Below are 17,527 nucleotides of genomic sequence, written 5' to 3' on the forward strand. Positions count from 1 at the left end.
AAGAACAATGGAAGAGTTCCGTAGCATTTTTAAACTACAGCAGAATTCCGAAGAACAATGGAAGAGTTCCGTAGCATTTTTAAACTTCAGCAGAATTAAGAATAACAATGGAAGAGTTCCGTAGCATTTTTAAACTTCACCAGAATTCCGTGAACAATGGAAGAGTTCCGTAGCATTTTTAAACTTCAGCAGAATTCCGAAGAACAAAGGAAGAGTTCCGTAGCATTTTCAAACTTCAGAAGAATTCCGAGAACAATGGAAGAGTTCCGTAGCATTTTCAAACTTCAGAAGAATTCCGAGAACAATGGAAGAGTTCCACAGCATTTTTAAACTTCAGCAGAATTCCGAAGAACAATGGAAGAGTTCCGTAGCATTTTTAAACTTCAGCAGAATTCCGAAGAACAATGGAAGAGTTCCGTAGCATTTTTAAATTACAGCAGAATTCCGAAGAACAATGGAAGAGTTCCGTAGCATTTTCAAACTTCAGCAGAATTCCGAGAACAATGGATGAGTTCCGCAGCATTTTTAAACTTCACCAGAATTCCGAGAACAATGGAAGAGTTCCGTAGCATTTTTAAACTTCAGCAGAATTCCGAAGAACAATGGAAGAGTTCCGTAGCATTTTTAAACTTCAGCAGAATTCCGAAGAACAATGGAAGAGTTCTGTTGCAGTTTTAAACTTCACCAGAATTCCGGAGAACAATGGAAGAGTTCCGTAGCCTTTTTAAACTTCAGCAGAACTCAGAAGAACAATGGAAGAGTCCCGTAGCATTTTTAAACTTCAGCAGAATTCCGAAGAACAATGGAAGAGTTCCGTAGCATTTTTAAACTTCACCAGAATACCGTGAACAATGGAAGAGTTCTGTAGCATTTTTAAACTTCAGCAGAATTCCGAATAACGAAGGAAGTGTTCCGTAGCATTTTTAAACTTCAGCAGAATTCTGAAGAACAATGGAAGTGTTCTGTAGCATTTTTAAACTTCAGAAGAATTCCGAGAAAAATGGAAGAGTTCCGTAGCATTTTTAAACTTCAGCAGAATTCCGCAAAACAATGGAAGAGTTCCGTAGCATTTTTAAACTTCAGCAGAATTCCGAAGAACAATGGAATTGATCCGTAACATTTTTAAACTTCAGCAGAATTCCCAAGAACAATGGAAGAGCACCGTAGAATTTATAAGCTTCAGCAGAATTCTGAGAACAATGGAAGAGTTCCGTAGCATTTTTAAACTTCACCAGAATTCCAAGAACAATGGAAGAGTTCCGTAGCATTTTTAAACTTCTGCAGAATTCCGAAGAATAATGGAAGAGTTCCGTAGCATTTTTAAACTTCAGCAGAATTCCGAAGAACAATGGAAGAGTTCCGTAGCCTTTTTAAACTTCTTCAGAATTCCGAAGAACAATGGAAAAGTTCCGTACCATTTTTAAACTTCAGCAGAATTCCGAAGAACAATGGAAGAGTTCCGTAGCATTTTTAAACTTCAGCAGAATTCCGAGAACAATGGATGGGTTCCGTAGCATTTTTAAACTTCTGCAGAATTCCGAAGAATAATGGAAGAGTTCTGTAGCATTTTTAAACTTCAGCAGAATTCTGAAGAAGAATGGAAGAGTTCCGTAGCCTTTTTAAACTTCGTCAGAATTCCAAAGAACAATGGAAAAGTTCCGTAGCATTTTTAAACTTCAGCAGAATTCCGAAGAACAATGGAAGAGTTCCGCAGCAGTTTTTAACTTCACCAGAATTCCGAGAACAATGGAAGAGTTCCGTACCATTTTTAAACTTCACCAGAATTACGAGAACAATGGAAGAGTTCCGTAGCATTTTTAAACTTCAGCTGAATTCTGAAGAACAATGGAAAAGTTCCGTAGCATTTTTAAACTTAAGCAGAATTCCGAAGAACAATGGAAGAGTTCCGTTGCAGTTCTAAGCTTCATCAGAATTCCGAAGAACAATGGAAGAGTTTCGTAGCATTTTTAAACTTCAGCAGAATTCAGAAGAACAATGGAAGAGTTCCGTAGCATTTTTAAACTTCAGCAGAATTCCGAAGAACAATGGAAGAGTTCCGTAGCATTTTTAAACTTCAGCAGAATTAAGAATAACAATGGAAGAGTTCCGTAGCATGTTTAAACTTCACCAGAATTCCGTGAACAATGGAAGAGTTCCGTAGCATTTTTAAACTTCAGCAGAATTCCGAAGAACAAAGGAAGAGTTCCGTAGCATTTTCAAACTTCAGAAGAATTCCGAGAACAATGGAAGAGTTCCGTAGCATTTTCAAACTTCAGAAGAATTCCGAGAACAATGGAAGAGTTCCACAGCATTTTTAAACTTCAGCAGAATTCAGAAGAACAATGGAAGAGTTCCGTAGCATTTTTAAACTTCAGCAGAATTCCGAAGAACAATGGAAGAGTTCCGTAGCATTTTCAAACTTCAGCAGAATTCCGAGAACAATGGATGAGTTCCGCAGCATTTTTAAACTTCACCAGAATTCCGAAGAACAATGGAAGAGTTCCGTAGCATTTTTAAACTTCAGCAGAATTCCGAAGAACAATGGAAGAGTTCTGTTGCAGTTTTAAACTTCACCAGAATTCCGGAGAACAATGGAAGAGTTCCGTAGCCTTTTTAAACTTCAGCAGAACTCAGAAGAGCAATGGAAGAGTCCCGTAGCATTTTTAAACTTCAGCAGAATTCCGAAGAACAATGGAAGAGTTCCGTAGCATTTTTAAACTTCACCAGAATACCGTGAACAATGGAAGAGTTCTGTAGCATTTTTAAACTTCAGCAGAATTCCGAATAACGAAGGAAGTGTTCCGTAGCATTTTTAAACTTCAGCAGAATTCTGAAGAACAATGGAAGTGTTCTGTAGCATTTTTAAACTTCAGAAGAATTCCGAGAAAAATGGAAGAGTTCCGTAGCATTTTTAAACTTCAGCAGAATTCCGCAAAACAATGGAAGAGTTCCGTAGCATTTTTAAACTTCAGCAGAATTCCGAAGAACAATGGAATTGATCCGTAACATTTTTAAACTTCAGCAGAATTCCCAAGAACAATGGAAGAGCACCGTAGAATTTATAAGCTTCAGCAGAATTCTGAGAACAATGGAAGAGTTCCGTAGCATTTTTAAACTTCACCAGAATTCCAAGAACAATGGAAGAGTTCCGTAGCATTTTTAAACTTCTGCAGAATTCCGAAGAATAATGGAAGAGTTCCGTAGCATTTTTAAACTTCAGCAGAATTCCGAAGAACAATGGAAGAGTTCCGTAGCCTTTTTAAACTTCTTCAGAATTCCGAAGAACAATGGAAAAGTTCCGTACCATTTTTAAACTTCAGCAGAATTCCGAAGAACAATGGAAGAGTTCCGTAGCATTTTTAAACTTCAGCAGAATTCCGAGAACAATGGATGGGTTCCGTAGCATTTTTAAACTTCTGCAGAATTCCGAAGAATAATGGAAGAGTTCCGTAGCATTTTTAAACTTCAGCAGAATTCTGAAGAAGAATGGAAGAGTTCCGTAGCCTTTTTAAACTTCGTCAGAATTCCAAAGAACAATGGAAAAGTTCCGTAGCATTTTTAAACTTCAGCAGAATTCCGAAGAACAATGGAAGAGTTCCGCAGCAGTTTTTAACTTCACCAGAATTCCGAGAACAATGGAAGAGTTCCGTACCATTTTTAAACTTCACCAGAATTACGAGAACAATGGAAGAGTTCCGTAGCATTTTTAAACTTCAGCTGAATTCTGAAGAACAATGGAAAAGTTCCGTAGCATTTTTAAACTTAAGCAGAATTCCGAAGAACAATGGAAGAGTTCCGTTGCAGTTCTAAGCTTCATCAGAATTCCGAAGAACAATGGAAGAGTTTCGTAGCATTTTTAAACTTCAGCAGAATTCAGAAGAACAATGGAAGAGTTCCGTAGCATTTTTAAACTTCAGCAGAATTCCGAAGAACAATGGAAGAGTTCCGTAGCATTTTTAAACTTCAGCAGAATTAAGAATAACAATGGAAGAGTTCCGTAGCATGTTTAAACTTCACCAGAATTCCGTGAAGAATGGAAGAGTTCCGTAGCATTTTTAAACTTCAGCAGAATTCCGAAGAACAAAGGAAGAGTTCCGTAGCATTTTCAAACTTCAGAAGAATTCCGAGAACAATGGAAGAGTTCCGTAGCATTTTCAAACTTCAGAAGAATTCCGAGAACAATGGAAGAGTTCCACAGCATTTTTAAACTTCAGCAGAATTCAGAAGAACAATGGAAGAGTTCCGTAGCATTTTTAAACTTCAGCAGAATTCCGAAGAACAATGGAAGAGTTCCGTAGCATTTTTAAATTACAGCAGAATTCCGAAGAACAATGGAAGAGTTCCGTAGCATTTTTAAACTTCAGCAGAATTCCGAGAACAATGGATGAGTTCCGCAGCATTTTTAAACTTCACCAGAATTCCGAGAACAATGGAAGAGTTCCGTAGCATTTTTAAACTTCAGCAGAATTCCGAAGAACAATGGAAGAGTTCCGTAGCATTTTTAAACTTCAGCAGAATTCCGAAGAACAATGGAAGAGTTCTGTTGCAGTTTTAAACTTCATCAGAATTCCGAAGAACAATGGAAGAGTTCCGTAGCCTTTTTAAACTTCAGCAGAACTCAGAAGAACAATGGAAGAGTCCCGTAGCATTTTTAAACTTCAGCAGAATTCTGAAGAACAATGGAAGAGTTCCGTAGCATTTTTAAACTTCACCAGAATACCGTGAACAATGGAAGAGTTCTGTAGCATTTTTAAACTTCAGCAGAATTCTGAAGAACAATGGAAGAGTTCTGTAGCATTTTTAAACTTCAGAAGAATTCCGAGAAAAATGGAAGAGTTCCGTAGCATTTTTAAACTTCAGCAGAATTCCGCAAAACAATGGAAGAGTTACGTAGCATTTTTAAACTTCAGCAGAATTCCAAAGAACAATGGAAGAGTTCCGTAGCATTTTTAAACTTCAGCAGAATTCCGAAGAACAATGGAATTGATCCGTAACATTTTTAAACTTCAGCAGAATTCCCAAGAACAATGGAAGAGCACCGTAGAATTTATAAGCTTCAGCAGAATTCTGAGAACAATGGAAGAGTTCCGTAGCATTTTTAAACTTCACCAGAATTCCAAGAACAATGGAAGAGTTCCGTAGCATTTTTAAACTTCTGCAGAATTCCGAAGAATAATGGAAGAGTTCCGTAGCATTTTTAAACTTCAGCAGAATTCCGAAGAACAATGGAAGAGTTCCGTAGCATTTTTAAACTTCACCAGAATTCCGAGAACAATGGAAGAGTTCCGTAGCATTTTTAAACTTCAGCAGAATTCCGAAGAAAAATGGAAGAGTTCCGTAGCATTTTTAAACTTCAGCAGAATTCCGAAGAACAATGGAAGAGTTCCGTTGCAGTTTTAAGCTTCATCAGAATTCCGAAGAACAATGGAAGAGTTCCGTAGCATTTTTAAACTTCAGCAGAATTCCGAAGAACAATGGAAGAGTTCCGTAGCATTTTTAAACTTCAGCAGAATTCCGAAGAACAATGGAAGAGTTCCGCAGCAGTTTTTAACTTCACCAGAATTCCGAGAACAATGGAAGAGTTCCGTACCATTTTTAAACTTCACCAGAATTCCGAGAACAATGGAAGAGTTCCGTAGCATTTTTAAACTTCAGCTGAATTCTGAAGAACAATGGAAAAGTTCCGTAGCATTTTTAAACTTCAGCAGAATTCTGAAGAACAATGAAAGAGTTCCGTTGAAGTTCTAAGCTTCATCAGAATTCCGAAGAACAATGGAAGAGTTTCGTAGCATTTTTAAACTTCAGCAGAATTCAGAAGAACAATGGAAGAGTTCCGTAGCATTTTTAAACTTCAGCAGAATTCCGAAGAACAATGGAAGAGTTCCGTAGCATTTTTAAACTTCAGCAGAATTAAGAATAACAATGGAAGAGTTCCGTAGCATTTTTAAACTTCACCAGAATTCCGTGAACAATGGAAGAGTTCCGTAGCATTTTTAAACTTCAGCAGAATTCCGAAGAACAAAGGAAGAGTTCCGTAGCATTTTCAAACTTCAGAAGAATTCCGAGAACAATGGAAGAGTTCCGTAGCATTTTCAAACTTCAGAAGAATTCCGAGAACAATGGAAGAGTTCCACAGCATTTTTAAACTTCAGCAGAATTCCGAAGAACAATGGAAGAGTTCCGTAGCATTTTTAAACTTCAGCAGAATTCCGAAGAACAATGGAAGAGTTCCGTAGCATTTTTAAATTACAGCAGAATTCCGAAGAACAATGGAAGAGTTCCGTAGCATTTTTAAACTTCAGCAGAATTCCGAGAACAATGGATGAGTTCCGCAGCATTTTTAAACTTCACCATTATTCCGAGAACAATGGAAGAGTTCCGTAGCATTTTTAAACTTCAGCAGAATTCCGAAGAACAATGGAAGAGTTCCGTAGCATTTTTAAACTTCAGCAGAATTCCGAAGAACAATGGAAGAGTTCTGTTGCAGTTTTAAACTTCATCAGAATTCCGAAGAACAATGGAAGAGTTCCGAAGCCTTTTTAAACTTCAGCAGAACTCAGAAGAACAATGGAAGAGTCCCGTAGCATTTTTAAACTTCAGCAGAATTCCGAAGAACAATGGAAGAGTTCCGTAGCATTTTTAAACTTCACCAGAATACCGTGAACAATGGAAGAGTTCTGTAGCATTTTTAAACTTCAGCAGAATTCCGAATAACAAAGGAAGTGTTCCGTAGCATTTTTAAACTTCAGCAGAATTCTGAAGAACAATGGAAGAGTTCTGTAGCATTTTTAAACTTCAGAAGAATTCCGAGAAAAATGGAAGAGTTCCGTAGCATTTTTAAACTTCAGCAGAATTCCGCAAAACAATGGAAGAGTTCCGTAGCATTTTTAAACTTCAGCAGAATTCCAAAGAACAATGGAAGAGTTCCGTAGCATTTTTAAACTTCAGCAGAATTCCGAAGAACAATGGAATTGATCCGTAACATTTTTAAACTTCAGCAGAATTCCCAAGAACAATGGAAGAGCACCGTAGAATTTATAAGCTTCAGCAGAATTCTGAGAACAATGGAAGAGTTCCGTAGCATTTTTAAACTTCACCAGAATTCCAAGAACAATGGAAGAGTTCCGTAGCATTTTTAAACTTCTGCAGAATTCCGAAGAATAATGGAAGAGTTCCGTAGCATTTTTAAACTTCAGCAGAATTCCGAAGAACAATGGAAGAGTTCCGTAGCATTTTTAAACTTCAGCTGAATTCTGAAGAACAATGGAAAAGTTCCGTAGCATTTTTAAACTTCAGCAGATTTCCGAAGAACAATAAAAGAGTTCCGCAGCAGTTTTTAGCTTCACCAGAATTCCGAGAACAATGGAAGAGTTCCGTACCATTTTTAAACTTCACCAGAATTCCGAGAACAATGGAAGAATTCCGTAGCATTTTTAAACTTCACCAGAATTCCGAGAACAATGGAAGAATTCCGTAGCATTTTTAAACTTCAGCAGAATTCCGAAGAACAATGGAAGAGTTCCGTTGCAGTTCTAAGCTTCATCAGAATTCCGAAGAACAATGGAAGAGTTTCGTAGCATTTTTAAACTTCAGCAGAATTCAGAAGAACAATGGAAGAGTTCCGTAGCATTTTTAAACTTCAGCAGAATTCCGAAGAACAATGGAAGAGTTCCGTAGCATTTTTAAACTTCAGCAGAATTAAGAATAACAATGGAAGAGTTCCGTAGCATTTTTAAACTTCACCAGAATTCCGTGAACAATGGAAGAGTTCCGTAGCATTTTTAAACTTCAGCAGAATTCCGAAGAACAAAGGAAGAGTTCCGTAGCATTTTCAAACTTCAGAAGAATTTTGAGAACAATGGAAGAGTTCCGTAGCATTTTCAAACTTCAGAAGAATTCCGAGAACAATGGAAGAGTTCCACAGCATTTTTAAACTTCAGCAGAATTCCGAAGAACAATGGAAGAGTTCCGTAGCATTTTTAAACTTCAGCAGAATTCCGAAGAACAATGGAAGAGTTCCGTAGCATTTTTAAATTACAGCAGAATTCCGAAGAACAATGGAAGAGTTCCGTAGCATTTTTAAACTTCAGCAGAATTCCGAGAACAATGGATGAGTTCCGCAGCATTTTTAAACTTCACCAGAATTCCGAGAACAATGGAAGAGTTCCGTAGCATTTTTAAACTTCAGCAGAATTCCGAAGAACAATGGAAGAGTTCCGTAGCATTTTTAAACTTCAGCAGAATTCCGAAGAACAATGGAAGAGTTCTGTTGCAGTTTTAAACTTCATCAGAATTCCGAAGAACAATGGAAGAGATCCGTAATCTTTTTAAACTTCAGCAGAACTCAGAAGAACAATGGAAGAGTCCCGTAGCATTTTTAAACTTCAGCAGAATTCCGAAGAACAATGGAAGAGTTCCGTAGCATTTTTAAACTTCACCAGAATACCGTGAACAATGGAAGAGTTCTGTAGCATTTTTAAACTTCAGCAGAATTCCGAATAACAAAGGAAGTGTTCCGTAGCATTTTTAAACTTCAGCAGAATTCCAAAGAACAATGGAAGAGTTCCGTAGCATTTTTAAACTTCAGCAGAATTCCGAAGAACAATGGAATTGATCCGTAACATTTTTAAACTTCAGCAGAATTCCCAAGAACAATGGAAGAGCACCGTAGAATTTATAAGCTTCAGCAGAATTCTGAGAACAATGGAAGTGTTCCGTAGCATTTTTAAACTTCACCAGAATTCCAAGAACAATGGAAGAGTTCCGTAGCATTTTTAAACTTCTGCAGAATTCCGAAGAATAATGGAAGAGTTCCGTAGCATTTTTAAACTTCAGCAGAATTCCGAAGAACAATGGAAGAGTTCCGTAGCATTTTTAAACTTCAGCTGAATTCTGAAGAACAATGGAAAAGTTCCGTAGCATTTTTAAACTTCAGCAGATTTCCGAAGAACAATGGAAGAGTTCCGCAGCAGTTTTTAGCTTCACCAGAATTCCGAGAACAATGGAAGAGTTCCGTACCATTTTTAAACTTCACCAGAATTCCGAGAACAATGGAAGAAATCCGTAGCATTTTTAAACTTCACCAGAATTCCGAGAACAATGGAAGAATTCCGTAGCATTTTTAAACTTCAGCAGAATTCCGAAGAACAATGGAAGAGTTCCGTTGCAGTTCTAAGCTTCATCAGAATTCCGAAGAAAAATGGAAGAGTTTCGTAGCATTTTTAAACTTCAGCAGAATTCAGAAGAACAATGGAAGAGTTCCGTAGCATTTTTAAACTTCAGCAGAATTCCGAAGAACAATGGAAGAGTTCCGTAGCATTTTTAAACTTCAGCAGAATTAAGAATAACAATGGAAGAGTTCCGTAGCATTTTTAAACTTCACCAGAATTCCGTGAACAATGGAAGAGTTCCGTAGCATTTTTAAACTTCAGCAGAATTCCGAAGAACAAAGGAAGAGTTCCGTAGCATTTTCAAACTTCAGAAGAATTCTGAGAACAATGGAAGAGTTCCGTAGCATTTTCAAACTTCAGAAGAATTCCGAGAACAATGGAAGAGTTCCACAGTATTTTTAAACTTCAGCAGAATTCCGAAGAACAATGGAAGAGTTCCGTAGCATTTTTAAACTTCAGCAGAATTCCGAAGAACAATGGAAGAGTTCCGTAGCATTTTTAAATTACAGCAGAATTCCGAAGAACAATGGAAGAGTTCCGTAGCATTTTTAAACTTCAGCAGAATTCCGAGAACAATGGATGAGTTCCGCAGCATTTTTAAACTTCACCAGAATTCCGAGAACAATGGAAGAGTTCCGTAGCATTTTTAAACTTCAGCAGAATTCCGAAGAACAATGGAAGAGTTCCGTAGCATTTTTAAACTTCAGCAGAATTCCGAAGAACAATGGAAGAGTTCTGTTGCAGTTTTAAACTTCATCAGAATTCCGAAGAACAATGGAGGAGATCCGTAGCCTTTTTAAACTTCAGCAGAACTCAGAAGAACAATGGAAGAGTCCCGTAGCATTTTTAAACTTCAGCAGAATTCCGAAGAACAATGGAAGAGTTCCGTAGCATTTTTAAACTTCACCAGAATACCGTGAACAATGGAAGAGTTCTGTAGCATTTTTAAACTTCAGCAGAATTCCGAATAACAAAGGAAGTGTTCCGTAGCATTTTTAAACTTCAGCAGAATTCTGAAGAACAATGGAAGAGTTCTGTAGCATTTTTAAACTTCAGAAGAATTCTAAGAAAAATGGAAGAGTTCCGTAGCATTTTTAAACTTCAGCAGAATTCCGCAAAACAATGGAAGAGTTCCGTAGCATTTTTAAACTTCAGCAGAATTCCGAAGAACAATGGAATTGATCCGTAACATTTTTAAACTTCAGCAGAATTCCCAAGAACAATGGAAGAGCACCGTAGAATTTATAAGCTTCAGCAGAATTCTGAGAACAATGGAAGAGTTCCGTAGCATTTTTAAACTTCACCAGAATTCCAAGAACAATGGAAGAGTTCCGTAGCATTTTTAAACTTCTGCAGAATTCCGAAGAATAATGGAAGAGTTCCGTAGCATTTTTAAACTTCAGCAGAATTCCGAAGAACAATGGAAGAGTTCCGTAGGATTTTTAAACTTCAGCAGAATTCCGAGAACAATGGATGAGTTCCGTAGCATTTTTAAACTTCACCAGAATTCAGAGAACAATGGAAGAGTTCCGTAGCATTTTTAAACTTCAGCAGAATTCCGAGAACAATGGAAGAGTTCCGTAGCATTTTTAAACTTCACCAGAATTCCGAGAACAATGGAAGAGTTCCGTAGCATTTTTAAACTTCAGCAGAATTCCGAGAACAATGGAAGAGTTCCGTAGCATTTTTAAACTTCAGCAGAATTCCGAAGAACAATGGAAGAGTTCCGTAGCATTTTTAAACTTCAGCAGAATTCCGAAGAACAATGGAATTGATCCGTAACATTTTTAAACTTCAGCAGAATTCCCAAGAACAATGGAAGAGCACCGTAGAATTTATAAGCTTCAGCAGAATTCTGAGAACAATGTAAGAGTTCCGTAGCATTTTTAAACTTCACCAGAATTCCAAGAACAATGGAAGAGTTCCGTAGCATTTTTAAACTTCTGCAGAATTCCGAAGAATAATGGAAGAGTTCCGTAGCATTTTTAAACTTCAGCAGAATTCCGAAGAACAATGGAAGAGTTCCGTAGCATTTTTAAGCTTCAGCTGAATTCTGAAGAACAATGGAAAAGTTCCGTAGCATTTTTAAACTTCAGCAGATTTCCGAAGAACAATGGAAGAGTTCCGCAGCAGTTTTTAACTTCACCAGAATTCCGAGAACAATGGAAGAGTTCCGTACCATTTTTAAACTTCACCAGAATTCCGAGAACAATGGAAGAATTCCGTAGCATTTTTAAACTTCACCAGAATTCCGAGAACAATGGAAGAATTCCGTAGCATTTTTAAACTTCAGCAGAATTCCGAAGAACAATGGAAGAGTTCCGTTGCAGTTCTAAGCTTCATCAGAATTCCGAAGAACAATGGAAGAGTTTCGTAGCATTTTTAAACTTCAGCAGAATTCAGAAGAACAATGGAAGAGTTCCGTAGCATTTTTAAACTTCAGCAGAATTCCGAAGAACAATGGAAGAGTTCCGTAGCATTTTTAAACTTCAGCAGAATTAAGAATAACAATGGAAGAGTTCCGTAGCATTTTTAAACTTCACCAGAATTCCGTGAACAATGGAAGAGTTCCGTAGCATTTTTAAACTTCAGCAGAATTCCGAAGAACAAAGGAAGAGTTCCGTAGCATTTTCAAACTTCAGAAGAATTCCAAGAACAATGGAAGAGTTCCGTAGCATTTTCAAACTTCAGAAGAATTCCGAGAACAATGGAAGAGTTCCACAGCATTTTTAAACTTCAGCAGAATTCCGAAGAACAATGGAAGAGTTCCGTAGCATTTTTAAACTTCAGCAGAATTCCGAAGAACAATGGAAGAGTTCCGTAGCATTTTTAAATTACAGCAGAATTCCGAAGAACAATGGAAGAGTTCCGTAGCATTTTTAAACTTCAGCAGAATTCCGAGAACAATGGATGAGTTCCGCAGCATTTTTAAACTTCACCAGAATTCCGAGAACAATGGAAGAGTTCCGTAGCATTTTTAAACTTCAGCAGAATTCCGAAGAACAATGGAAGAGTTCCGTAGCATTTTTAAACTTCAGCAGAATTCCGAAGAACAATGGAAGAGTTCTGTTGCAGTTTTAAACTTCATCAGAATTCCGAAGAACAATGGAAGAGTTCCGTAGCCTTTTTAAACTTCAGCAGAACTCAGAAGAACAATGGAAGAGTCCCGTAGCATTTTTAAACTTCAGCAGAATTCAGAAGAACAATGGAAGAGTTCCGTAGCATTTTTAAACTTCACCAGAATACCGTGAACAATGGAAGAGTTCTGTAGCATTTTTAAACTTCAGCAGAATTCCGAATAACAAAGGAAGTGTTCCGTAGCATTTTTAAACTTCAGCAGAATTCTGAAGAACAATGGAAGAGTTCTGTAGCATTTTTAAACTTCAGAAGAATTCCGAGAAAAATGGAAGAGTTCCGTAGCATTTTTAAACTTCAGCAGAATTCCGCAAAACAATGGAAGAGTTCCGTAGCATTTTTAAACTTCAGCAGAATTCCGAAGAACAATGGAAGAGTTCCGTTGCAGTTCTAAGCTTCATCAGAATTCCGAAGAACAATGGAAGAGTTTCGTAGCATTTTTAAACTTCAGCAGAATTCAGAAGAACAATGGAAGAGTTCCGTAGCATTTTTAAACTTCAGCAGAATTCCGAAGAACAATGGAAGAGTTCCGTAGCATTTTTAAACTTCAGCAGAATTAAGAATAACAATGGAAGAGTTCTGTAGCATTTTTAAACTTCACCAGAATTCCGTGAACAATGGAAGAGTTCCGTAGCATTTTTAAACTTCAGCAGAATTCCGAAGAACAAAGGAAGAGTTCCGTAGCATTTTCAAACTTCAGAAGAATTCCGAGAACAATGGAAGAGTTCCGTAGCATTTTCAAACTTCAGAAGAATTCCTAGAACAATGGAAGAGTTCCACAGCATTTTTAAACTTCAGCAGAATTCCGAAGAACAATGGAAGAGTTCCGTAGCATTTTTAAACCAGCAGAATTCCGAAGAACAATGGAAGAGTTCCGTAGCATTTTTAAATTACAGCAGAATTCCGAAGAACAATGGAAGAGTTCCGTAGCATTTTTAAACTTCAGCAGAATTCCGAGAACAATGGATGAGTTCCGCAGCATTTTTAAACTTCACCAGAATTCCGAGAACAATGGAAGAGTTCCGTAGCATTTTTAAACTTCAGCAGAATTCCGAAGAACAATGGAAGAGTTCCGTAGCATTTTTAAACTTCAGCAGAATTCCGAAGAACAATGGAAGAGTTCTGTTGCAGTTTTAAACTTCATCAGAAATCCGAAGAACAATGGAAGAGTTCCGAAGCCTTTTTAAACTTCAGCAGAACTCAGAAGAACAATGGAAGAGTCCCGTAGCATTTTTAAACTTCACCAGAATTCCGAGAACAATGGAAGAGTTCCGTAGCATTTTTAAACTTCAGCAGAATTCCGAGAACAATGGAAGAGTTCCGTAGCATTTTTAAACTTCAGCAGAATTCCGAAGAACAATGGAAGAGTTCCGTAGCATTTTTAAACTTCAGCAGAATTCCGAAGAACAATGGAATTGATCCGTAACATTTTTAAACTTCAGCAGAATTCCCAAGAACAATGGAAGAGCACCGTAGAATTTATAAGCTTCAGCAGAATTCTGAGAACAATGTAAGAGTTCCGTAGCATTTTTAAACTTCACCAGAATTCCAAGAACAATGGAAGAGTTCCGTAGCATTTTTAAACTTCTGCAGAATTCCGAAGAATAATGGAAGAGTTCCGTAGCATTTTTAAACTTCAGCAGAATTCCGAAGAACAATGGAAGAGTTCCGTAGCATTTTTAAGCTTCAGCTGAATTCTGAAGAACAATGGAAAAGTTCCGTAGCATTTTTAAACTTCAGCAGATTTCCGAAGAACAATGGAAGAGTTCCGCAGCAGTTTTTAACTTCACCAGAATTCCGAGAACAATGGAAGAGTTCCGTACCATTTTTAAACTTCACCAGAATTCCGAGAACAATGGAAGAATTCCGTAGCATTTTTAAACTTCACCAGAATTCCGAGAACAATGGAAGAATTCCGTAGCATTTTTAAACTTCAGCAGAATTCCGAAGAACAATGGAAGAGTTCCGTTGCAGTTCTAAGCTTCATCAGAATTCCGAAGAACAATGGAAGAGTTTCGTAGCATTTTTAAACTTCAGCAGAATTCAGAAGAACAATGGAAGAGTTCCGTAGCATTTTTAAACTTCAGCAGAATTCCGAAGAACAATGGAAGAGTTCCGTAGCATTTTTAAACTTCAGCAGAATTAAGAATAACAATGGAAGAGTTCCGTAGCATTTTTAAACTTCACCAGAATTCCGTGAACAATGGAAGAGTTCCGTAGCATTTTTAAACTTCAGCAGAATTCCGAAGAACAAAGGAAGAGTTCCGTAGCATTTTCAAACTTCAGAAGAATTCCAAGAACAATGGAAGAGTTCCGTAGCATTTTCAAACTTCAGAAGAATTCCGAGAACAATGGAAGAGTTCCACAGCATTTTTAAACTTCAGCAGAATTCCGAAGAACAATGGAAGAGTTCCGTAGCATTTTTAAACTTCAGCAGAATTCCGAAGAACAATGGAAGAGTTCCGTAGCATTTTTAAATTACAGCAGAATTCCGAAGAACAATGGAAGAGTTCCGTAGCATTTTTAAACTTCAGCAGAATTCCGAGAACAATGGATGAGTTCCGCAGCATTTTTAAACTTCACCAGAATTCCGAGAACAATGGAAGAGTTCCGTAGCATTTTTAAACTTCAGCAGAATTCCGAAGAACAATGGAAGAGTTCCGTAGCATTTTTAAACTTCAGCAGAATTCCGAAGAACAATGGAAGAGTTCTGTTGCAGTTTTAAACTTCATCAGAATTCCGAAGAACAATGGAAGAGTTCCGTAGCCTTTTTAAACTTCAGCAGAACTCAGAAGAACAATGGAAGAGTCCCGTAGCATTTTTAAACTTCAGCAGAATTCAGAAGAACAATGGAAGAGTTCCGTAGCATTTTTAAACTTCACCAGAATACCGTGAACAATGGAAGAGTTCTGTAGCATTTTTAAACTTCAGCAGAATTCCGAATAACAAAGGAAGTGTTCCGTAGCATTTTTAAACTTCAGCAGAATTCTGAAGAACAATGGAAGAGTTCTGTAGCATTTTTAAACTTCAGAAGAATTCCGAGAAAAATGGAAGAGTTCCGTAGCATTTTTAAACTTCAGCAGAATTCCGCAAAACAATGGAAGAGTTCCGTAGCATTTTTAAACTTCAGCAGAATTCCGAAGAACAATGGAAGAGTTCCGTTGCAGTTCTAAGCTTCATCAGAATTCCGAAGAACAATGGAAGAGTTTCGTAGCATTTTTAAACTTCAGCAGAATTCAGAAGAACAATGGAAGAGTTCCGTAGCATTTTTAAACTTCAGCAGAATTCCGAAGAACAATGGAAGAGTTCCGTAGCATTTTTAAACTTCAGCAGAATTAAGAATAACAATGGAAGAGTTCTGTAGCATTTTTAAACTTCACCAGAATTCCGTGAACAATGGAAGAGTTCCGTAGCATTTTTAAACTTCAGCAGAATTCCGAAGAACAAAGGAAGAGTTCCGTAGCATTTTCAAACTTCAGAAGAATTCCGAGAACAATGGAAGAGTTCCGTAGCATTTTCAAACTTCAGAAGAATTCCTAGAACAATGGAAGAGTTCCACAGCATTTTTAAACTTCAGCAGAATTCCGAAGAACAATGGAAGAGTTCCGTAGCATTTTTAAACCAGCAGAATTCCGAAGAACAATGGAAGAGTTCCGTAGCATTTTTAAATTACAGCAGAATTCCGAAGAACAATGGAAGAGTTCCGTAGCATTTTTAAACTTCAGCAGAATTCCGAGAACAATGGATGAGTTCCGCAGCATTTTTAAACTTCACCAGAATTCCGAGAACAATGGAAGAGTTCCGTAGCATTTTTAAACTTCAGCAGAATTCCGAAGAACAATGGAAGAGTTCCGTAGCATTTTTAAACTTCAGCAGAATTCCGAAGAACAATGGAAGAGTTCTGTTGCAGTTTTAAACTTCATCAGAAATCCGAAGAACAATGGAAGAGTTCCGAAGCCTTTTTAAACTTCAGCAGAACTCAGAAGAACAATGGAAGAGTCCCGTAGCATTTTTAAACTTCAGCAGAATTCCGAAGAACAATGGAAGAGTTCCGTAGCATTTTTAAACTTCACCAGAATACCGTGAACAATGGAAGAGTTCTGTAGCATTTTTAAACTTCAGCAGAATTCCGAATAACAAAGGAAGTGTTCCGTAGCATTTTTAAACTTCAGCAGAATTCTGAAGAACAATGGAAGAGTTCTGTAGCATTTTTAAACTTCAGAAGAATTCCGAGAAAAATGGAAGAGTTCCGTAGCATTTTTAAACTTCAGCAGAATTCCGCAAAACAATGGAAGAGTTCCGTAGCATTTTTAAACTTCAGCAGAATTCCGAAGAACAATGGAATTGATCTGTAACATTTTTAAACTTCAGCAGAATTCCCAAGAACAATGGAAGAGCACCGTAGAATTTATAAGCTTCAGCAGAATTCTGAGAACAATGGAAGAGTTCCGTAGCATTTTTAAACTTCACCAGAATTCCAAGAACAATGGAAGAGTTCCGTAGCATTTTTAAACTTCTGCAGAATTCCGAAGAATAATGGAAGAGTTCCGTAGCATTTTTAAACTTCAGCAGAATTCCGAAGAACAATGGAAGAGTTCCGTAGCCTTTTTAAACTTCGTCAGAATTCCGAAGAACAATGGAAAAGTTCCGTACCATTTTTAAACTTCAGCAGAATTCCGAAGAACAATGGAAGAGTTCCGTAGCATTTTTAAACTTCAGCAGAATTCCGAGAACAATGGATGGGTTCCGTAGCATTTTTAAACTTCTGCAGAATTCCGAAGAATAATGGAAGAGTTCCGTAGCATTTTAAACTTCAGCAGAATTCCGAAGAACAATGGAAGAGTTCCGTAGCCTTTTTAAACTTCGTCAGAATTCCGAAGAACAATGGAAAATTTCCGTACCATTTTTAAACTTCAGCAGAATTCCGAAGAACAATGGAAGAGTTCCGTAGCATTTTTAAACTTCAGCAGAATTCCGAGAACAATGGATGGGTTCCGTAGCATTTTTAAACTTCACCAGAATTCCGAGAACAATGGAAGAGTTCCGTAGCATTTTTAAACTTCAGCAGAATTCCGAGAACAATGGAAGAGTTCCATAGCATTTTTAAACTTCAGCAGAATTCCGAAGAACAATGGAAGAGTTCCATAGCATTTTTAAACTTCAGCAGAATTCCGAAGAACAATGGAAGAGTTCCGTAGCATTTTTAAACTTCAGCAGAATTC

The sequence above is a fragment of the Phyllobates terribilis genome, unplaced genomic scaffold (genome assembly GCF_046119375.1).
Source record: "Phyllobates terribilis strain yellow unplaced genomic scaffold, ASM4611937v1 Scaffold_243__1_contigs__length_2969482, whole genome shotgun sequence".
Classification (NCBI taxonomy): Eukaryota; Metazoa; Chordata; class Amphibia; order Anura; family Dendrobatidae; genus Phyllobates; species Phyllobates terribilis.